Source organism: Perca flavescens, chromosome 21 (assembly GCF_004354835.1).
Source record: "Perca flavescens isolate YP-PL-M2 chromosome 21, PFLA_1.0, whole genome shotgun sequence".
Taxonomy (NCBI): domain Eukaryota; kingdom Metazoa; phylum Chordata; class Actinopteri; order Perciformes; family Percidae; genus Perca; species Perca flavescens.
Genome location: NC_041351.1, coordinates 21,795,111 through 21,814,403, shown reverse-complemented (window position 1 = coordinate 21,814,403; position 19,293 = coordinate 21,795,111). Strand labels below are relative to the sequence as shown.

General features: G+C 40.9%; 2 long non-coding RNA genes across 3 annotated transcripts in view; both read left to right on the top strand.

Annotated features, from left to right (window-relative positions):
• The window catches only part of LOC114548728 (uncharacterized), a 56,400-nt gene extending 48,584 nt beyond the window's left edge, over positions 1-7,816 (top strand). For both annotated transcript variants that reach the window (XR_003691400.1, XR_003691401.1), the window contains 2 exons: positions 3,180-3,233; positions 4,028-7,816. This is a non-coding gene — a long non-coding RNA (uncharacterized LOC114548728). The remainder of the gene's footprint in view (positions 1-3,179; positions 3,234-4,027) is intronic.
• A 6,000-nt stretch (positions 7,817-13,816) lies between these two features.
• Positions 13,817-19,293, top strand: part of LOC114548420 (uncharacterized) — a 142,908-nt gene continuing 137,431 nt past the window's right edge. Inside the window, exon 1 of the long non-coding RNA XR_003691356.1 lies at positions 13,817-13,945. This is a non-coding gene — a long non-coding RNA (uncharacterized LOC114548420). The remainder of the gene's footprint in view (positions 13,946-19,293) is intronic.

The window sequence follows — 19,293 nt, the reverse complement described above, 5'->3', positions numbered from 1 at the left end:
GGCTAATGCCGCCATGCTAACCCTGCTAACGTTACCGGGAGGACCAGGCATGCAGCCCATGGCTGTTTACAACGTGCAGCAGCTGGAGCCGACAACGGTGAGTTATTTTAAGCCACGAGAGGGGGGCTGTAAATCGGAAAGAGAGGACAGGAGTTTGCAGTGTGTTTAGCGATTGTTGCCGTAATTCTAAGCCAATGAAGTGTGTTCCGTCGGCAAGGTAGTGGTATTTTTAGCATTTCGTATTGTAATTCGAAGCCGAGGAAGTGTGCCTGACTGGCGTGTGGAGAGGACAGTGAGGTTGTTGTGTTTTTAGCAGTTCATACTGTAATTTTAAGCCGAAAAAGTGTCTGTCAGTTGGTTACAGAGCTCCGCGTGAGCACGGGCTTTTATGACAATATAGCCAGCATCTACCGTTAGCTACTCCGCTGTGCTGTGTAGTAATGTCTGGCTATGTGAGAAAAGCGTCTAGCAACATTGTTGTGAATGCTGCGGTCTCAGCCTGGCAACCTCCGTGAACTTAGAGTCTGGGCAGGAGGGGGTGGGGGAGACGACTCTCCAGTATTTTGAATTGGTAGTGCAGTAACTATTTTAACCGCTAGCTGCCAGTATTACATACAATATTACATATTGCACCTTTAAATGTGTTTGATTTAGTTGGACCGTATGTTGTTAAAATTATTAACCTTTCCCTTTTAACCTGTTCTGTGCCCAGCCATTTTAAACAAGCAGTTGTCAGCCCCATACTGAAGAAACCTAATTTGGATTCTTTTGAACCAACTAACTATAGGCCTATATCTAAACTGCCTTTTTCATCTAAAATCCTTGAGAGAGTGGTGGCAGGCCAGCTAACTTCATTTCTTGATGGGAAAATTTGCTTGATAAATTTCAGTAAGGTTTTTGTAAATGCCATTCAACTGAGACTGAGCTTCTTAAAGTATCAAATGACATTCTGATGGCTGCTGATTCTGGACAGTACACTGTGTTGATTTTACTTGACCCATCGTCTGCATTTGATACATGTTCTTAAATGGTTCACCTCTTACCTGAGTGATAGATCATTTTATGTGTCTGTTAACATTTTGTCAGAAATGACCCCTCTGTCATACGGAGTTCCTCAGGGTTCGGTTTTAGGTCCTCTTTTGTTTTTATTGTATATTAGCCCTCTTGGTGAAATAATCCATAATTTTAATAATGTGTCTTATTACTTTTATGCGGATGACATTCAGTTGTACTGCTTATTCAAAGAGTCAGAGTTTGGTAAATTAACTGATTTATATGAATGTCTGTCATGCATTAAGACTTGGTTATACAACAATTATTTACAACTTAATACAAAAAAGACTGAAACTTTGATCATTGCTCCAGAACAAAAACTACCCCAAACACCTCTTTCCTTGGACTCCTCCATCCAGTTGAGCCTAAGAAACCTTGGTGTTTTGTTCAACCAATCGATGTCTCTGGATGGTCATTTTAGACAGTTGGTCAGAAACTGTTTTTATCATTTGAGAAATATCTCTAAATTGAGAACAATACTGCCCAAAGTTACCATCGAGATGATCATTCATGCTTTTATTTCTTCACGGTTAGATTATTGTAATTCTCTTTTTACTTGTTTTAACAAATTTTCTCTGAGCCGTCTTCAATTGGTGCAAAATGCAGCAGCCAGGCTTTTAACAAGAACAAACAGAAGGGCACACATTACCCCGATTTTATTTACTCTCCACTGGCTTCCAGTAAAATACAGAATTGATTATAAAATTTTAGTTTTAACTTTTAGAGCACTACATGGACAGATGCCTCAATATATCGCAGACATGTTGACCCCTTACTCTTCTTTCCGCACTCTTCGTTCCTCAGGTCAAAATCTCCTGATGGTCCCTAAAACCCACCTTAAAACTCGGGGAGACCGCTCCTTTCAGGCAGTTGCTCCCAAATTGTGGAATGCCCTGCCCCTGCCCCTGCCACTGCGTGTGGCCGATTCTATTGTTTCTTTTAAAAAACAGCTGAAGACACTACTATTCAGACAAGCTTTCAGTTGACTGAGCTATCATGTTTTTATGTTTTGTATGATGTTTTTTAAATTGTTAAACTTGCAAGCACTTTGTGATTTTATCTGTGATAGGTGCTATATAAATAAAGTTTACTTACTTACTTACTTATTGATGTATTTAATGAACACAAAGGCAATGTGTACAAAGTGTAACAACCAAGAACATAAATATAGAATAGATATACCACAATATAAAGTACGTGAAAAAACACTATAACAAGATAACTAATATGTACAATATAACTATTTTAGAAAAGGGAAAGAGGAGAGGCTATTCTGTTAAGAGCAGGGTTTGCTAAAATATTGATAATGAATATTAGTGTGTAGTAAAGTAACTGAGGCTGGGGGGGTTAAGAGTTTCATTATTCATTCTGCGCAGTATTTACATTCCACACACTGCAAATACACTCTTGTCATCGCTGTTTGCTGCTGCAGCTCCTCCCTCCTTATGTGTTCTTCTTGATCAAATAATTATGTATATTTTTATGTATAGTGGGTAGATCTTCCTGGAAAAGACTTTGAGGTAGCTCAAAAAAGGACTCCTTTTGCGGTTGATTTCAAAACAGTCAAAATTAGCCCGTTCTAGTTCTTGGGTTAACGCCATTTAGAGGCTAGAACAGCTATTCTAGTTCTAGTGTTAATGCCATCGAGAGCTAAGGCCCGTGCATGGCACACACCACTGACCTGGCTGTGAAAAAAATGGCTGGCAGTGCAAGCTATCGAAACTCCGGTCAGCAGACTAAAGGATACAGCACTGCATTTCAATAAATCAATTACCCGACAGCTAGCTCTTGAAATCTAAGCAGAACTTTCTTGGAGTCTTCAACGACTGCGCTACCCGATGGAACAGCACTCACGGCATGGTGTGTCGGGCAGCTTAGCAACAAGCTCCGTTAGCAACGGTAGTCATTGGTAAGAAACTTGGTCATCTTGAGTTGAGTTCCAGCGAGTTCACCCAATGTAGCAGGTGAGTCATGTAAACTAGAATAACCTGGTGATATTGGTCAATCAATAGGCTAAATTATTTCATTAGCAGGAGTGGGCATATGCATACGTACATAACGTTGTACAGTTAGCTATCCAGCCAGCTAGCCATAAACTTATTCTAATTTTATGTTTTTCTTTATAGGTGTCCACTGAGGCGTTATCAAACGACCAATATAAAGGATATAGAGGAGGAAAGGTAAAGACACGATTACATTCCAATCAAGGTTTTTTAAGAAAACAAAAATTGAGGCCAGCAATGGGAATCTGTTAAGCATAGTATTTTATCTAATAGTGCACTAATTAGTATTAACGATCAGAGATTTTATTTATTTTTTGCATGGGAGTGAAAAGAGTGAAGCAAGGAGAGTGTGGTTGGAAAGGTAAAGAGAAGGTAATGAAGATGATAAAAGAAAAGGGAAAGATTGAAGAAGAAGTAGACAGAAAAGCATGAAGCCTCTCTGATTGCCCGTCCTGGCGTGCCCTCCATCATCACATTCTTCAAGAAGGTAGAGCCTTCTAAAGAAGAACATGATTGAGCTGTGCAGGAGTTTATCTTTGCATACAGTACCACACTATGTGACACAATCATAGTTACAGATCTATTGACTGCACATCACAACTGACACGGAAAGTTTATGAGCCAAAGTTTACACATGCTAGCACCATGGGCAACTTTGGCAACACAGGACCTAGACCTGGGTTGAATTTATGTTCCTGTCCATTGATGCGTGCATAAAGCTGCTGCCAAGTCAGTATTGTAACATATATGATGGCAGCACATCTGTGGAAACAAAACTGCTTGGTTTTGTTGAATTGAAAGGAGCAACAGCAGAGGAAATTGCAGCTGAAGTCCCGGTGATCATCAAAATGTTTGTCTTTTGTTGAGTTTGTTGGCCAAGAGTACCATGACATTTTAGGACAAAGCAATGTTTGCTGGCTGAGCTTGCTCCCTGAAAATGTACGTGCCATTGAAATATTTTCTTTCTGCAGACAAATGCCCTGTTGTCCTGCGAACAATGTTCGACGAGCCACTGACTGAACTCTGGCTGGCCTTTTTCCATGGAAACCTGATCATATTCAGTGACACGATCGAGATGCCTGAAGGTCAGGACCGCTGTGCTGCAATTCCAGGGCTTTCAAGTTTTGAAGACAGGCAAGAGTGACACCCCCCCCCCAATCAGAGGGTTGCGGGAATGGGGGTGTTTCATTAATAATATTATTATAGTGTTGTTGTGGTTGTTGTTATTAATAATTGTTCAGACATGCAGAAGTAAATATTTGACACATGGCACTGACAATTCAACCAAATACAAAGTATTTATTCAATTTCTGTGTGTGTGTGTGTGTGTGTGTGTGTGTGTGTGTGTGTGTGTGTGTGTGAGTGAGTGTATGTGCTTGTGGAGTTTAACTACAGACACTGACAAAAACTGATGCTAATTATCTGGGAAAAATTCTCTAACAGCACTCAAGTTGTCATTGTTTGTGTCAAACAAGTTGTGAATTTGTTGTAACATTAAAACAGGAGATAATTTACTCTGTTCTCAAAGTGATGCTCGGAGCTCCAGTGGTTCCCTCTATGGGTGACTTTCCGGAAGATGTTATAGCAGAATCACGTTAATAATTCCAGGATATGGTTTTCTTCATTGGTTGTTGCGTTAAATCTTACCCAGATTCAATAGTGCTATTTTGTTATTGGCTATTGTGTAGCCCCTTTCTTTTTTTTTTTTGGATTGGCTAAGTGGCAGGCTCAACTAAGAACTCCAGGGGAGACACACTTGATTTCTGCCGGTTCCATAGTGAGAGCGGCACGGCCAGAGAAATTTTGGGTGCTGCGGCATATTAAATATACTATAAATAGTTTTACCGCATGAGAAATACGATGTGTGGTGGGAGTGTGTGACAAAAGACTGAAATGAGTGACTGTCATGCTCAATGCGTGACACTTGAGAGCCCTGCAATTCTGAGAAACATTGAGGCAAAATTGACTGCAAGACATGATGACAAGGGTTGCTGGAGTTCTGAAAGGGGCGCTTCAAGAATGGAAAACATCTGAATCACCGCTTAGTCAGAGATGGAGCACGGTGGTTGATTACATCAACGACTGTAACTGCACAAATAGAAGTGCATCAAAATCCAAATGGCTTGACCGCAGTAAGCCTCTGGCTTTACAGTACATCTACCGTACATCTACGGCAACTGCTTTCACAAGTTCATCTGGACCTCCCACACCTGTTTCACTCTGCCATTGTTTTTCACATGAAGCCTAACGTTAGCTATGACAATTGATATTAGCTAATGCTATTTCAGCTGATCTCTGCCAGACAGTTGTGAAAAAACTACGGCAGAAAGAAACTTTAACTTTTAAAATACTGTGTTGCTGTTTGGGAGTTCCAGGTGAACTCATGGAAGACATTATGCTAGCTGCAGTGATGCCAGAGGTTTCTGAGTGGGCGGTTGGTCCAGAAGAGTGACATTCTCTCCTTAGATTCCTTAAACTGAAAAAAAAAAGACAAAAAACTTACTTTCGCTGTTCTAGCTACATAAATACCCTCCATCAAACTATGGATGATGTTGAAGGCACTATGTATTCATGTCTTTCTACAGTTTTTTATTTGGGAGCTGTTCAGTTTTGTTTAGATGCTGAGCATATTATATCACTATTGAATATTATTGCATTCACATTTCACTTGGATTCATCCTGACTCACAGAGCTGAGCTATATTATAATTTGGTTATGTCTTCCCTGCTTCCAAAATCTGTAAACTTATGTGGATGACCAAATATCGTAAACATTTTAAACCAAGCCTACATCCCATATCCATCATTGCCACACCAAAAATGAGACATGTTAGCAACTTCCACCAATTTTGCTCACACTCTGCATATGGAGGCCCCATCTGACACATAAGTTGGCTAGGCAGACGAGGATCAGAGTGGTAATGACTGTTGACGTTAATTCACACCTTACTCTCAGCGGCCGTGGGCACAGCAGTGAAGAAACTAAGCGTGCTGTAAGAGGAGCCACAAGGAGGACAGCCACTCCCCCTGCCGCATAAGATGATACAGAGAGAGTGTAGGTGCAAGAGAGTAGGGTACTTCATGACAGACAAAGTTTTTTCTTAAGTGATCTCATTACACAACTCACACAGCACCTTCCTCCGCACATGTACGGTTGATATGGAGCCTACACAAGCTGTGTCGTGTTAATAGGGAACGGTGATTTATTTAGCTGGGAAGCAAATACTATTTCCAGATCACTTCAAATGGAAGGCTCCAATGATGTGCATGTGTGAAGTAAAGTTCCACTGATATTTTCATGTTACCAAATCAATGTAGTGAGGCTGTTGACTTTTTGTTGACTACTTTCATTCGTGCAAACAGTAACACACTCCATTCATTTGTGTGTTATTTTGAATACCCTCAAGGCTTGCTAAGTGACAAAGATGGCTAGCCACGTGGGTAAACCAATTTCCGCAGAAGATTGAGTACATTTACGGCATGAGCTTATGGGAGACACTTGAGATAATTAAAAAAGCATCTCAAAGCCAATTGAACACAGGCTGCTGCAATCATGTGAGACACACACACACACACAAAGAAACGTACAAGACCACACACTTTAGGAGTATGCAGAAGTGTGCCCACTACACACCCCATTGCAAATGAGTCATGCATCAGTATAAAAGGAAGCTCAATGTCAACCCCAGCACTGTTTCCTCCTATCCATTTCTCGTACTGTCTCCTGTGACATTTTCTCAGACAACCCAGGAACACACATCCAACCCACCCACACTCGAGCTTGAGTGTGTAAGTGATTTACGGCAAAGCAAAAGTGCGATTAAAGTAATAAAGTGTGACAGTTTCAAAGAAATAAAATGTCTTTTAAATGAAAGAATGAAACCGGTATTGTCCCTAGGGGAATTTGCTTTGCGGCAAAGAGTCTACAGAATGCCATTCGAGCCATCATCAGACACATAGCACTGCGGAGTTATTTCCAAATCTTAATTTCCTAATGAGGCCAGATAAGAAGAAAACAAAGTCTATGAACATAAAAGTGGATGACGACTGTAAATACACATTTTTGTGCAGTGTCTGTTTGAGAATAAAGAGCTGTCACCCACTCTTATTCACCCAGGCCGAAAATGAGGCTTTGTAAAATAATTATTTGGGTATTACTTGTGCCTCCGCTCTTCTTTTCAGTCATTCTAACATAGAGACAGTGATATGTCCCCTGCCTTTCCACAAGCGAAGCTGGCAATTCTGAAGGGGCTGAAACAAACCAGAATGTATCATCCGTCAGAGAAAGCGTTATTAAAAAAGTCTCACTCAATTGATTGTAAAACTTAGCTATCAGTCACACTTCCATTTTTCAAAGGAGGGTTAAACCTTTTGTTGACATATTTATGAAAACTCTTTCTAAGCTTCAATCTCTGGGTGGGTTCCCATGGCAGTGGTTGACTGACACTGAGAGTGTTGCTAGGAAACGCATATTACGTGGTGCGCTGTAATGTTTTGAGCACAATAGCCCTGTATATTCTACTAATGTTAAAACAAAATGTTTTTTTTCTTCTCAGATAGTTTTATTTATGTAATGAAGCTCAGCGTAAGTTCTTAATGGAAGACCTGTAATTGCGTCTATCATCACTCCTAATTGATCAGCTGTTTCATGGCATTCACTTATCAGCAGACAATCGGATTCAGCTGTTTCCTTGTTAGTTAAACCAATCAGATTCAGCCACGTATCACAAGCCAATCACAGCATGACATCCTGTTTTAAATCTTCTCTCTCCTCTGCGGTTGTCAGTTGTCGTTTCAGGAATAGAGTGCGTCCCGCCTCCTCCCCTTCATCCACCGTTCGTCTCGCCCATGTACGCCGTGGTTCGTCAGCTGTATGGCAATCTTGATTGGTTCCTGGGCACCTTCATCACCACCGCCTGTGTCTAGACTCCATCAGGGGATATGTTTGGGTTCAGTACCCCTTTTATAACATATGGATTCGATGGAGTCTACTCTCCAGAGACTTTGCACATTGCATTTTCATATTCTGTCTTGTACAATAAACATGTTCATAATTGCAAGGAAGTCTCTCCTGATTGAACTGCAATACTGTAATGAAGTGATTGAAGACGTGTCCCTTAAATCTTGGATTAGGGACAATTACAATTGTAATCATACACCAAATACTTGAACCCATGAATGTAATTAAGCTGAGGATTAGATGAGGTGAGCAACATATTGTCTGTTTGCGGGTATATTCATATTGTTTTAAATTTTCTGCTGTATTTATTACATTGCTACTGCATTTCTTAGATTTATAGTGTATTTGTATTGCTTTTTGTATTTTAGGGTGCCTGTTAAGACCTGGCTAGGGACAACAGATGGAAACTAGCACTTGTAGCTAACTCTGGCTTGTTTACAGCAAGTAAGTTGTCTGTTGATCAATGAGCATTGTCCCTATCAAATAAATAAATAAATAAAAAAAAAATGAAATGAAATACAATAAACATTTGGAGGGCCATTGTGTTGTGAAATTTGTATTTTAATCACAAAGTGGAAGCTAGCGAGCTAGGCTTAGCTTGCAACAACCCTGGTTCTGCTTTAACTGTGGCTGATGTTGGCTGACCAAAATTTCAGCCCGACGGCCTGTCCTGAGCAGTTGATCGGTCCTCGCTTCCCCCTGTACACTGCACTGCAAACAGCGCCAAATAAAGCGAAATTTGGTTTGACTCTAAAATGAGTCGTGAGGCTCAAATATTGGGTCATAGACGCGCTCAAATCGTACAGTGTATGTCCAGCTTTACCAACGCCCTCCATACAAAACTTGCAGAATCATGTAGCGTTGAGTGCCACAATCACAGATGGGGCTAAAGTAACGGCTAACAACGTCAGTACCAAGCTGGTAGATTACTGTGTGGCTCTTGTAAGTTATATCACCAACATTTTTTAGTGTCCACCCACTAGGATGTTGTAATAATCATCATCAGTCGGAACCAAAAGTTCTCTGGAGAACACTAATATAGGGCACTATCACAGCAGAAAAATAATAGTAAAACTTAAATTTTGGTCTTCAAAGTTTTTACAAAATAAGTATACTTCATAAGAAACACCGGAGATTTACAGTATATACTAAATTCTTTGCAAAAATGTATTTCAATTTCAGTTTGAAAAAAAGGCAATAGCTCCAATGTTCGTGTGACCAGCAGCCCTTTAATTGCACAGTTACACAGTTGATGAATGCATCTGGTGTGTTCTTTGCAGACTGTCGAGGCCAGCCTAGTAGAAAATATACTGTCAATACCATTCTCTGTGCCCATATGCCAAGTTGTGTGAGTGTGTCACACAGCACAGATGCCAGATACCGGGCACTGACCCCAGTGGCCTCCTCCTGGGTATGCTGTCAATTCCGGAGAAAAAGCTGGAACTGGATGTCGGAGGAAAGACACAGCAGAGGAGTACATAACAGAAAGAAAGGGCAATAGGAAGTGACCAAAATGAGAGAAAAAGGTATTCTAGCCAGGCACGGAGATATGTTTTTTGTGAATCATAGAAAGATATAAAAGGCAAAACAGTGGGGGAGAGAAGTCTGGATATACAGACAGTGGCCCTCATTTATCAACCTAACGTAGAAACCAGCGCAGATTTGAGCGCAGAAATCATCTTACGACAGGCTTCACGTTTTTTTTTATGAAACATTCGTATCACACCAATCAGAGCGTAAGAATGGTTGTACATTGATAAATGCAGCGGCTGGAAACGATCGTAATTTAAATATCACGCCCCAATATATTCTTGGTTTTGAGGCCTCGCCCCTACAATTTACGACATGGCGAGATGTAATCCGGCTGAGAAGCGGCACTTTTCAGAGGTGGAGATTGAAACCCTGAAATCTCTGGTTCATTTGCACTAACGTGTGTACTTTTTGGCAGCCTGAAAACTGTTATTAAAGGCTGTAGAAAGAATGCAGAATGGAAAGAGATCACTGATGCGGTCAACAGTGTTGCCGTAGTAACTCCAGCTGAAGTTTAGCCTATTTAATTTATACATCCTTGACGCATTTTCTATAGTCCTAATAGTAATTTACAGGCTTATTGCAATCTCTTAGGCCTACATGGTGTACCTATATTTAAATAAACACACGGTAGCGGAGTTTATGCAGTGTCTTTTATTTTACTCTGGTTTTTTTTCATGAGTCAGAACGAGACAACAGCTGAGGGAGAGCGCGTGTCCTCCGCCCCCTCGTGCTGGACCACCACCACGACCCTGTCTCCTGACAGCAGAGGGGCTGGGAAAACAAGCCGAAATAACTCGGTCAATGGCAGAAATAAATCGTTCACGACATAGAAATGAAAACCTGAAGAATAAATAAAAATGTTGTGCATCGTCATGTTTCCTGTAGCCTATGAATATCATTGCCAAACATAACACTATAGGCTACCTTTTAAAAGCGAGGAATAATACTATCCTGTCTCCTTCAGTTGGGGCTGTTCTGGACACTGCTCTCTGGGCATCGGGTCATTTGGCTCCTTCGCTACATTTATGGCACCCAGTTTCCCTGCGAGATGTTGTGCAGAACCCCACAGGCTAAAACAATGTTGCAGACTTTTTCTGCCATGTATAGGGTTCCCCCCACTGATGCGAGCCATCTGGCCTTAAACAATCCGATGGAGCGCTCCACCGTGGCACGTGTGCGTACGTGTGCACTATTGTACCGGCTCATAGAGGTCTTCTAAAAGAGCCAGATCTGCCATTGCTGATAAGTGATCAACTGATGACTTCTCCTTCTCCTGTTAAACTGATTATATGCTGCACTGCAAGTCCACGCTGACTCAGAAACTTGTGTACACGAGTTCAGACCAGACGTGAGATTTGATCGCAGCCTACGCTCACGTCCAAATTGATAAATGCCGAGCTTTGCGTAGGAATCGTTGTACGCCCGTCGTACGCCTGTTTTAGGTCGTACGTACGTTTCATAAATGAGGGCCACTATCTTCAGCCACTGAAGAATCCATGGCAACCTTCCTACTTTGGCCTTTTGAAGAGCTCTTGAAACTGAAAGGCAACAGATTGTCTATATAGGAATAGCATATGACACATGCATACAGTTATGTTTTTGACTTTCTGTGTGTGAAATTCATGAGCACCCTCCGAGCCTCCCTCATAAGGACGATGACGAGGATCGTTTATGAGGGAGGCTCGGAGGGTGCTCATAAGTTTATGAATAGACCTCTGGTACACCTATAGCTACTGAAAAACAACCATTGAACAAGACATTCAATAAGGTAATCCACCCTCTGATACTTTTACCAGATGTTCATGAAAACTGGAGAAATGTTTAACAATACAATTGATCGATGACATGTTATATCATCTTAGCATATCAAGAGTCGGATGTGTACCTTTGGGGGTCCCCATAAACATAGTGTACTGTACATCCTTGACGTTCCACTTCAGGCATTGCTCCGGTGCCGCAGGAAATTCTGCCGGATGCATGTATTTTCACCGATTTTCGTTTCCTTCCGCTTTCTTTGTGTTGGCGTTCTAAACTCCGGTAGATTTATGAGGACTATGGTTAACTGCTGCTCAGATCTCTGCAGGGTAAATTTAGACAGCTAGCTAGACTATCTGTCCAATCAGATTTTTCTCTCGCACGACTATTTTGCAGCAGCTCCGTGCGGAGCTTAGCGCCGCCCATGTCGATTGTGATTGGTTTAAAGAAATGCCAATAAACCAGAGCACGTTTTTCTCCCATCCCGGAATGCTGTGTGGGGTACGTAGACAGACCCTCCTCCGCTCCACAGCGTGTGGATGATCTGGCAAAATGAGACAAACATGACTGCAAGCAACAAAATGGAAAATTCTCTTAACAAAATTATTATTAATTATTATTAATTATTATTGTTATTATTATTATTATTAATGAAAGATTAAAAAAAGAAAAATGAACAAACTTAAATATATATTAACTTTTCAATCAAAATAAATTAACATCACCCTCCCAAAACAATGAAAACAGCAGATTTTTTTTAACTTAGCTGCACATATATGCCAACAAGAAAATAAAGTGGACATGTAAAATGGAATTTCCACACTAGGGTTATTATAGTGCTACAAAACAGATCAAGTAATCACTACATCAAAAGGTTTTGAGGTTTGGACTATGGTCCTAACAAACTAACAGTACCAGTGACATCAAATTAAAAGGTATGAATAAGAACAAAGGACTCCTGGAAACCCAAACTTTTCTCTCAAATAATTGGCATGTCATTGAACACAATGCTGCTCACCTTCTTCACTGGGACAGGGAGGGGCACAGTTAGAGGGAGACTGGGGTGCTGCTGGCTCATCTGACTCTGACTCATCAGGGACAACGATTTAATATGAATATCTTGCTAAACGATTCCCGGCACTGATTAAATGGTGATTAAATGTAGGCTAACACTAGTCTGTAGCTAGCTAGCTAGCTTATTCCTCTATGGACATTAAGCCAACAGGTTAATACCACTCACAAAACTATTGAGAATGAGGACATACATCATGGTAGCTTGCTGTCCTGTCACGATTTGGGAGGTGCCTGAGCCCGTCCACCATTTCACTACCCACTTTCTTGGTGAAAAACTGGGTTACAGTTTGACACCCTTTCCTTTGTCTTTCCTCTCTCTCTTTTCTCTCTTTCCTTTTTTGAAAACCAGATTTTGATTTAAAGGAGAATTCCGGCCAATTTTTACGTTAATCTTGATCGCTATAGCTACGCGAGTACTTTCGATAGAAAAAACCCCGACCCAAATCAGTGCAGGTAACACGGAGAAGCTGCAGCTACGTACTACAAGCGTCCCCTGAGCTAAAACGGCAGTGCTCGGGGCAAGTTTTAGAGTGCCTTTGTGCCTCTTAACAGACACAATATGCAATTAATATGTCTGTGCCACATGAACAGGGCCCTTACGTGTCAACAAGATGCGTTTTCAACTCAGACATTGTTTAAATTCACCTACCCTGGTCCCTGTCTCGATCCTGCCAGTAGCTAGCTTGCCCTGCTAGCTGATCCTTACGATTAACTGTATCTGTGGATAGTAAGCATATCATCAGTGTTTTTTTTTTATTATCACAAATAGGTTGATTTATATTTGCTAATAATATGTTGGATTCATGTAAATACATTTTAATTTGGTGGCACCCCTGCAGTAACTTTGAGGACCCCCTAGGGGTTCCGGACCCCCTGTTGAAGATGTCTGTATTGATATTTATTTACTTTATTTACAATCATATCTATATATTTGCCTTATGTCCTCTCTGCACCTTTTCTGTTTATCACATTGTAAAGCTCTTTACCGTGCAATGCATTCCCACTGTATTTGTATCCCTCCTCTTAAAGTCTGTTTGTGTTGTTTTGTATTGTGATTGTACCGTATTGTGCTGTATTTTACTGTACATAGGCATACTATACAGGGGGAATGGGAGGATTACACCCCCCCCAATAATCAAAACTGGCCAGTGCAACCACAACCTACACCAAAAACCTATTATAATTTCCTTTACATAAATAAAGACATTTGCAACATAACTTGTTGCAGAAAATTCACCATAATGCAGAAAATGAAGTGTTTTATATGCTCAAAATTGAAATTTTGTTCAAAAGTGGAGATCTCAACCCCGCCCTGATGTGTTTCACCTGGTTATCAGCCCTCACCTGTTTCTCGTTACACCCCTCATTGCCTTATGTGTATTTAGTTGGCATGCTCCCTTTGTTTAGTGTCATTTCCTTGTCTCTCCCATGGAGTGTTGTTGTGTCTTCCTAGAGATTTTTTTGTTTTCCAAGTGTTTAGTTTTCCCGGTGTGTTGGATTTTGTTTTTGGTCTTTGACTGCTGGTTGCAGGATATCTACTGCCTGCCTACCTTTGGACACGTTCTGCTGTAAGCTGTTTTTGCTAATAAATCTCTAAGATCATCCTGCTGCCAAATTTGTCATTTCCAAGTATGCTACAGCCACAAATTATATTCTTCAGGTTCATGCTGTCTTGTAGAATATTAAGAAATGGGAATATGAGAGCAATCTGTCGGCATCACCATCTCCTTTGTTGACTGGACTTTACTCGCTAAGTTTGCAGCTGTGCAAGGTGATTGATTGCAGGACTCAGCACAAACCTCAGAGGTTAAACTTTATCATGGGTATGTTCCACTGCAGCCTCATAATTTACAAAATAAATCCCAGAGAAATGTCAGGCAGCACTATACTTGATGATAGTTTTATTATTGCAGTGCACTTTGTGTTTGCCGGAGCTAAGAGCCAATCCATTTCTAATTTGGCCACTTCAGCAAGGCCATTCAGGGAATTAGTTAATATGACTTAGGAAATTTACATTTTATCCCATGAGAGAGAGAGGAACAGAGTGAAAGAGATATTTATGCATTATATTCTAGCGTTAAATTGATCATCGTAAATTTCCCGAGTAACATTATCTTCTGCTCACTTTTAAGGCAAAGAATACAACTGTTAATTTGTGCAATCCTTGAATGGAATGATTATGCTCCATCTGTATAAAGTATGTACAATGTGTATTCTCCATTTTGGCATCAGTAAATCTGTGATCGACCTCGCTGTCTTTTGAGGAATGCCGCGGACGCGCATCTATCTGAATTACTTCAGCCTGGCTCGACCTAGTCGCTCCTCCTCAGCCTGGCTTGGCCTTCGTGAAACGCACCAAGCCAGGCTGCACAGATTAGACTAGGTCAATCCTCGCTTTACCGGTTCTCCTGGATTTATAAATTATGCTTTTGTGAAACAGGCCTCTGGCTCCAAAAAAGTTTGCTGTAAATAACAAAACAAGAAAAATGCATTACAGCAAGCTAACACTACCTGACCGTGACAGATGAGATGGCTGTCTGTGCTCCGGAAAAAATAGACAGATCTGGAAAAACCGCAGATTGTGCTCAGTTTTCATTATCGCCATTATTTCTTTGCAGTAATTTCTTTGCAGTATAAAAACTGTTTCTTCCACACTGGAGCACAAATGATGTATGCCTGTGACAAGAAAAGTGCATAGTCTTCTCTGGCACACAGAATTGAGTCATAAAAAAACTTGTGCGATCACTCAGAAAGGACATCTTTCAGGAAAGAAGTCTTAACAATAAATCATCATTATAGTGGTTAAGAGTTGGCTGCCATTAGTCTTGTTGGAGATGAGCTGCTCATCGCCAACAAGGTGGACTGGAGCAAGCGGCAGCCGGGGGTGGTGGGGACAAAAAGCCAAGGTCAAGTCGGACAGTAGGCCAGTGCGCGATGACCCAGGCCGGCGCAGAATCTATCGCCGCCCAATGCATGCCAGTTGGATTTATGTCTGACTTGATCCCGACTTGCTCTGAAGTCATGCACACGATAACCTCACGAGATCAAGTCGGCCGCAGTTTTGAGAGCCAGGCGGCACGGTTGCTTTCCGACCACAAACCCCAGGAGTTTCGTTTATAAAACTGTGCGTGGATCCTTACTATAAGTGTACGTGCGCCCAAAAGCCCAAATTGGCGTACGCCGAAAAAAAGTCAGCTTTATAAAACGGTGTGTAGCCTACGCACACCTGTAAGCAATGTTCCCTTTATAAATCACAGATTGACTACAAGTGTGCGTACGTGGATCAGCCTCTTATCCCGCCCTGTTCATGCCCATTTTTAACGATAAATAGTCAATGTAAAGCACCTCGTGAATGCTGATAAGTATGTTAATGACCCTTGCAGTTGTTCTTTTGTTACACCTAATCATGCCAAATCATGACGACTGGCAGAGGAAAAAAAAAACCAAAAAAACCTCTCAGACACTAGGAAATTGCTGCCAATTGAATTATAATTTCGGCCTGTTGTCGCACAGTGTAGGGAAACCGGATCTATCTATCAGGACTACCTTTTATTAATAAAATCTTCCAAAACAGCAGGCATTACGGCACTCGGGGACTGCTTCGATATACCAGACGTATATAACAAGATTTAACAGAACTATATATTTTATCCAAACAAGCCTTAGTGATGAAGTTGAAGATTATATATATTTATTTAAAAAAACACTTAGCTGTCTGACATTTCCCTCTGGAAACAGCCGGTTTCACCTTAGTGGCGAAGACCTGCATTTGGACCGGGATGGCATGGTTCCGGCGCGTTGCCCTCTCTACTGGACCCAATTCAGTACATAGATCCAAAAGTGCAGCTATATTACTATTACAGCTATATTAGGGAATTTAAATCTGCATATAAGCCAGTCATCATCATGGTCCCTGAAGTCTTTTTCTCCTGATTCTTCAATTAGCGTTGTCCTCCTGCAGGGCCACCAGTGTCATAATGCAGCATTACGCACGGGTTCACCGCAGTATTTATATGTTTAGCCTACTACAATTTGTGATTAACACCTTGCTAAAATCACAGCAACAACTAGTGGTATCCCCCACCCCGAGATACAATTTGAAAACAAAATGTAATAGGCAAACACACTTTTCTTCATGCAGGTTTTGTTATGAACAGTATTAAAGTTCGGACTGATAACGAGGACATAGAGCATAACGATTGCGCGATAGCTTAATGGCTGTATTTCCAGACTTTGACATTTGATGATATATGCAGTTTTAAAGACAGATATTTAGTTATTTACACTGTGTTCTGCAGTTATATGCTAGGGTATTTAATGCTATCCTGTATTCCATGCAGTCGGGCCATCTCCTCCTCCTGCGCTCCGTAGCGGACAATGTGACGGCGAGACAGCGCTGATTAAATATTAAGAACGACTTTTGATTTAAGATTTGAGTTGGAGGTGTTTATGGAACGGTTATCACTCAGTACAATCTTCATGATATGGTGTGAAGAAATGTGCGTGAGGCATTAATACTTAAACATATTGAGAGTAGCCTAATCGTTATTCCCACATGTACTTTCTGCAGTCTGACTTCAGTTCACCACCTCACCATCTGCGTCGCCAATTCCTATTTTGTCTCCAAAATGTGCCTACGCATGGGTCAGAGTTTGCGTGGAGGACCGCACATTCTCCCGTTAAGTTTTTTTAAAAATCACAACCTTTGCGTGGGAAGTGGCGTACGCACATTTTCAGCCCCGTTTTGTGCGTACGCCACGTTTATAAATGAGACCCCAGGGCATGATGGGAAATGCCTGGTTCAGAATCGACTCAACATGATGACGTTGTATAAACTTTTTATAGTTTTTGAATTGGAGGGATTTTAATTGCTATTTCAATCAGGAGACGTTGCAAATACTTTAGAAGTTGTAGATATTCTTTGAGTCATGATTTTGTTAAAATAAAACGATACATCGATCTATGAGAAATGTGTTAAAGCATCACTTTATCCACTGATGTGAGTTAACTATAGATTTAAAACGTGTTTTTTGTTCGTTGAAAAAGGTCTCTTAAGACTTTAATGTCATTTTTACGTTTTGGTGGTTTCTCACGTCAGTGGGAATGGACAGAAGAAACAAGTATTTAATATTGCTGATGACATGTGTGCGCTGAGGGTAGAAATGCACCTTTTACAATATTTTGTGTGGGTTTGGATCATAACTGTGTTCTGTTGAAAAAGAAAAACGACTTTTTTTTTTTTTTTCTGGTTTACTTTTGAGTCAATGTTTTTACTCCTCCTTACGAAGGCCTCCTAATTAGCACTTCTTATCTTGAACTTGTTTTCGGGAAGTGATGTTAATGAAAGCCTCCACTGGTGGAAAAATATGCAGCTTTGCAGCTGCAGATAATTACATAAAGTTCGCATCTGCTTTTAGCTGATTTGCACAGTCCTAAGACCTTAGCAGCAAACAAAAGATGTTTTTCCTGTTACCAAGAAGGGCTGCAGCAGTGCGGCACAGAATGACCGATTGAGGTCGATCCAGGAATCATTCAGTGATAGCTTTCTTTAGACTTCCTCACAGTGGAGAATCAGCCAATACATTGCTGCTGACTCTTTGATAGACTTCTCATGATAGATTTATCGACCCAGTGGGATAACATAAGCTATTAGTTTCACCTTACACACAATGCAATCAGTGCAAGTGCACTAACCACAGCCTCAAAAACAGACGGATTATGAGACAACAAGCCCTGGGCAGGCACAGGCATGCAACAGACAAACAAAACTAACCGTGAATAGAACGCTATTTTTATATAGTTTTTAGTAAGGCATCTGCCCGGGTTCGATCTATCCCACAAAGTCACAGAATGATTTACGGCAGGTAGACAGCGCTACAGAGCGCACATTCTGACGGGTCACAGATTTCGGCAAAACTCTGGAAAAGCCAGTGTTGCGTATCCAGCCAGGTGAAAGGTAGGTCAGGTCTTTATGTAGGCCTAACTTTATTTTAGTGTTATTTTAGAAGTTATCTGTTGTAGTTATGGCTGATACTGGGGCAGGGCCATCACAGAAAAGAAGGAAATTAAAGGAAGAACAACTAAAAGCTAAAAGGGAAAGACGACGGGCAATAACGTGAGTCACTCTGTCTGGCTTTCAACAGATGGAGACAATTACGTGATTGTAAATGATTCAAAACCCCAAATTGGCCCTCAGGTATGCAATAGGTCTATTTTATTCATAAAATAACTTGGGATTGCGCGATGTGGTTGTTAAATTACGCCCTTCGGTTTAGCACGACATTTTGTTACCTTTACTCCGTGTTTGTGTTGGCCTACTATTTTCTTTTCCCTTGTCCCCCTGTAATTGTGTAAAGTATAAGTGGGTTTCATGAAATGCGCTATAATAATCTAAGTTATTACGTTGTTGTAGCAACCAATCTCTTAACACTAGAAGTGCCGGAATTCCATAACTACTAGACCGCCGTGAGCGGTCATTTTGACCGCCAGATTTAAAACTCTATAATCTCTCATGATAAATACCTAATTGTGATATTAATGCATATATTGTGTTAGGATATCTTTAGAGAAACGACATGACATCAACATGTACATTTTAACAAGTTTAATTATACATTTCAGTAGTAGGCCTAATAGGCTACGTGTTTCAATACTTCATATCATGGCATAGTAAACCATATTTCATAGGCTATATACAAAAAATATCGTATGGAAATTCTTTCAAAATAACTCATAACAAGCAAATAACATAAGTAGCTAATTTGAACATGTACCCTATGCTAACCTGGCACTGCCTCCGTTTTGGGGTCAGCTGTGGTGCGCAGCGCTGCTCGGATCGTGCGCCACTGCCCTTTTTTTGCCTCCATAAACTCAGCTCTCAGTTCAGCATGAATTTCCTCCGGGCAATTTTACTGCT